The sequence below is a fragment of the Papio anubis genome, chromosome 9 (genome assembly GCF_008728515.1).
Source record: "Papio anubis isolate 15944 chromosome 9, Panubis1.0, whole genome shotgun sequence".
Taxonomy (NCBI): Eukaryota; Metazoa; Chordata; class Mammalia; order Primates; family Cercopithecidae; genus Papio; species Papio anubis.
This window is the reverse complement of record NC_044984.1, coordinates 126,086,332-126,091,056: the sequence shown is the minus strand read 5'-3', so window position 1 is coordinate 126,091,056 and position 4,725 is coordinate 126,086,332. Positions and strand designations below refer to the sequence as shown.

At 52.4% G+C, this 4,725-nt stretch overlaps 1 non-coding gene across 1 annotated transcript; it reads left to right on the top strand.

The window, feature by feature from the left end:
* The first annotated feature begins 626 nt into the window (after window positions 1-626).
* LOC116269010 lies at window positions 627-730 on the top strand. The gene has a single exon (XR_004176336.1). It is a non-coding gene; the product is annotated as a U6 spliceosomal RNA (small nuclear RNA).
* Window positions 731-4,725: the final 3,995 nt, after the last annotated feature.

The window sequence follows — 4,725 nt, the reverse complement described above, 5'->3', positions numbered from 1 at the left end:
GCCCCTTCAAACGGGCTTGTGTGCACCTGAGGGCTACAGAGAATAATTATGTTCCAGGTGTTTGCTAATGCGTGGATCACGGCTGCTCTGACTGTGGGAGGAAGACGGGTGCCTGTGAGATGATGCAAAACTCACCTGTTCCGCTGTGGTCACCAATTTACTGCATATACATACCCTACAACATCACGATGTACACCTTAAATGCACACAATAACATTTATTTTTAAAAAAGATACGTGGGGCCAGGCGCAGTGGCTCACACCTGTAATCTCAACACTCTGGGAGGCCGAGGCGGGCAGATCACCTGAGGTTGGGAGTTCGAGACCATCCTGACCAACATGGAGAAACCCCATCTCTACTAAAAATACAAAATTAGCTGGGCGTGGTGGCACATGCCTGTAATCCCAGCTACTCAGGAGGCTGAGGCAGGAGAATCACTTGAACCTGGGAGGTGGAGGTTATGGTGAGCCGAGATTGTGCCATTGCACTCCAGCCTGGGCAGTAACGGCAAAACTCCATCTCAAAAATAAAAAATAAAAAGATACATGGGAACTTTCCTATATTTATAGTTTTTCTATAAATTTAACTTCTAAAAATTTAGAACTTTATTTTTAAAAAACAACAGACTGCTCACTTCAGCAACACCTATCCTAAAATTGGAACGACACAGAGATTAGCGTGGCCTCTGCACGAGGATGGCACAAAAATTCATAAAGTGTTCTGTATTTTTATATTATAAATAAAAATAAAAAATAACACACACATACAAAACCGTGCCTCAAAACATGTCATCTAGGGGCTGGGTGCAGTGGCTCACGCCTGTAATCTCAGCACTTTGTGGGGATGAGGTGGGTGGACCACCTGAGGTCAGGAGTTCAAGACCAGCCTAGACAACATAGCGAAACCCCATCTCTACTAAAAACACAAAAATTAGCCGGGCGTGATGGCGCATGCTACTCTGGAGGCTGAGGCAGGAGAATCGCTTGAACCCGGAGGCAGAGCTTGAAGTGAGCCGAGATCGCACCACTGCAGTCCAGCCTGGGTGACAGCGAGACTCCGTCTGAAAAAAAAACAAAAATATGTCAACTAGGAACACCTGTGTTCTGTGTTCTCTTCTGCCTGAGTCTGCTGCAAGGCCTGCCGGGGTGTGGCTGAGCTGCCCACGCCTCCGCCCACCTGCCCAACCTGCTCGCACACCACAGCCCATGGGTCCACTGGGAAAGCACCTCGGGTGCAGTGAGACCTCAGAAGCCGACCTCAGTTGCACGCAGGTGGGTGACAGGGCACGCAGCGTCATCTGCAGAGCACCCAGTGGGCACTGCCTCCCGTGGCCCCTGGGCCTCAGGGTTTCCCAGGCTGGGTCAAAGCTAATTCCCCCAAATGCCGTACGAAGTGACAGCAGATTATTTCCTCTGCAACAAATAGCTGAAATTAAGGAATTTGAAAATTTTACAAAGGCAATATTTGTTAACTTTAATAAATTCGAGATGAAGAGATTAATTTTGTTTTCTCATTATTGTTCAGAATGAGCACTTCTGGGATAACGACATATTCGGCCGTCCTGAAATAAATAAATAACAGCACCCAGTTTTCTAGGTGGAGAGCCTGCAGAGAGGCGGCTGGGCTTGGACTCTGGTGTGAGCGCCCAGCCTGCGGCTCACCCTGGGATGTCCAGGGCGCCTGGGCTGCCTGGGCACCTGCTCTGGGTTGGAGTGGACAAACCTAGGCAGCGCTCGGCCAGCAACGAGGAGCTGGTGAGTACAGATCTCGTGATGGAGGCCAGCTAGGGGGGACGCTGAGAGCAGGGGGCCCAGAACCCACCCATGCGGGGCTACAGTGCGTGGGATTGAAGGGGTTTGGTTCTGTGGCGCCGCCCAAATCTCATGTTGAAATGTAAGCCTCGTGTGTTGGAGGAGGAGGCTAGTGGGAGGTGATGGGCTCATGGGGGCAGATTTCCCCCTTGCTGCTCTCACGGAAGTGAGTTCTCACGAGATCCGGTTGTGTAAAAGTGTGTAGCACTTCCCTCTTCGCTCTCTCTCTCCTGCTCTGGCCACGTGAGACGTACCTGCGTCCCCTTCACCTTCCACCTTGAGAGCTTCCTGAGGTCTCCCCAGCCATGCTTCCTGTACAGCCTGTGGAACTGCGAGTCAGCTAAACCTCTTTTCTTTATAAATTACTCAGTCTCAGGTAGTTCTTTGCAGCGTTGTGAGAACGGACTCATATAGAGCTGAAATGCTGCCAAAGAGGTGCTGAGAAAGGGGAGAGCATCGTTTACCAGGAAGGGGGTGCACCCAGGAAGGGGGTGTAGCATGTTCACCACGGAAGTGCGAAGGCAGCCCAGGCGCCTGCCACGGGGGAATGCACAGAATGTGGGCCGAGCACTGTGGGAGGCTGAGGTGGGCAGATCACTTGAGATAAGGAGATCGAGACCAGCATGGTCAACACGGTGAAACCCCGTATCTACTAAAAATACAAAAATTAGCTGCGCGTGGTGGCGGGCGCCTGTAATCCCAGCTACTCGGGAGGCTGAGGCAGGAGAATCGCTTGAACCAGTGGGGCGGAGGCTGCAGTAAGCAGAGATCGCACCGCTGCACTCCAGCCTGGGCGACAGAGTGAGACTCCATCTCAAAAATCAATTAATGAATTAATAAACATTCAAAAGTCAACAACAAGGGGTTGAGGACCTCCACTGGTGGTATTCATGGCAGCAGGGAAGCCAGGTACCACTGCATGAGGACGTGGAACCAGGACTACAAAGACGCTGGGCTGAGGAGAAGACCAACCAGGCTGGGGCTGGCATAGGGTCCAGGGAGGGCCCATCTCTGAAATGGGTGACATAAGCCAAACACAGTGCTTTGTGCTCAGGCCTCTCTGCATTGGGCTTCCTGTCACTTACACACAAAGAGCCTTGAATGGAATTCACCGTGAGTGATACAACCAGGGGCATAGCACCCCCTCCTCACTGCCTGACCCAAGGGTCCTGGGTCCCCATAGGAGCGACCGTGGGCAGGGCCACCCGGGGGCTGCCCATCAGAGTGTCTGCACCCGGATGGCTACATTCCAGGGCTGGGCACCTCTGGCTTTCCTAGAACCTCATGTCACAGCTAGGAGCCCCAAGTGTGTGCCCCACAGAGCCCCAACAATAGTGCCCAACTGTCATTTGCCCATCTTCATGGTCCACAGACATCGCTACCTGAGTCTCCAGCCAGGGGCAGGAAATGAGCTGATGGGCCCAGCCTAGGTTTAATGGTCCAGGCATGGGGCAGCGTCACTAAACCCTGGGCTGACAGGGAAAAAGGTGGCTTTTCTAAAGGAAATTGCAGGATAAGGGAGATGGATAGCAGGCAAGGCTGGATCAAGGGGCTCAGAAGATATGAGGCAATGTGTGTGTGTGCGTGGTAAACACAAATACAGTATATGGTTATTGTGGGTCTTTTCTGCTTTCTGCTTTTCTTGTTTCTCATAAATTGTTTAATTTGCTCAACAATATGTCTGAGGCTGGGCACAGTGGTTCATGCCTGTAATCCCAGCACTTCGGGATGCCGAGGTGGGTGAATTACCTGAAGTCAGGTGTGGCATTTGAGACCAGCCTGGCCAACATAGTGAAACCCCATCTCTACTAAAAATATAAAAAGTAGCTGGGCGTGGTGGCGTGTGCCTGTAATCCCAGCTACTTGGAAATCTGAGGCAGGAGAATTGCTTGAATCTGGAAGGCGGAGCTTGCAGTGAGCCGAGATTGCGCCACTGCACTCCAGCCTGGGTGACAGAGCAAAACTCCATCTCAAAAAAGAAAAAAATCCAACAATATGTCTGAGTGGCCCTGCTGATACACTTGGATCAAATCCCTTCTTCCTGGCTTCAAGGCAGTGTTCTGTCTTTGGGACAGGTCCCAGTGTGGTCAGCCCAGGGCAGCCACCAGCTGACACAGCAGCTTCGTGGGTCTTGGAAAGGTGCCTGATTCCTCACGGGCTATGGCCCCACCGTGGGGCCATGGATCCATAAACAGGGTGCAGGTGGGACTCCAGCCTCTACCCACGCCCTTGGCCACAGCCAGCAGGACACATGGCGCTGGATCAGCCAGTCGGCCATGGGTGGGCACGTGGGCAGTTTCCGAATTCTCTCCTATTACAAATCACACTGCAACACCATGCTTGCATTAGCCTTCCCGTGCAAAGACGGGAGTGTCACTCCAGAGCAGACACCAAGAACGCAGGCCGCTTCTTGAATCATAATAGCTGCTACCTGGTGGCCCGCCCGAGGGGCTGTACCAGGAGCCCGAGTGCCCACTCCCCACACCCTCCTCTGCACATGATAATATGTGATTTTTCCCCTCCCTCCCTCCCTTCCTTCCTCTCTTCCTCCCTCCCTCCCTCCTTTTTCTTTCTCTCTTTTTCTCTTTCTCTTTCTTTCTTTTTCTTGGCAGGGTCTCGCTCTGTCTCGCTGGAATTCCCGTGCTTAAGTGATCCTTCCACCTCAGCCTCCCAAGCAGCTGGGATCGCAGGCACACACCACCATGCACGGCTATTTTTTTGTATTTTTAGTAGAAACATGGGTTTCGCCATATTGGCCAGGCTGGTCTCAAACTCCTGAGCTCAAGCGATCCGCCAGCCTCGGCCTCCCAAAGTGCTGGGATTACAGGTGTGAGCCACCGTGCCCGGTCATGATATTTCACCGTTGCAGAGCTGATGGGGGAAGAGCGACTTCTTGTGAGGCTTGGATCTCAGC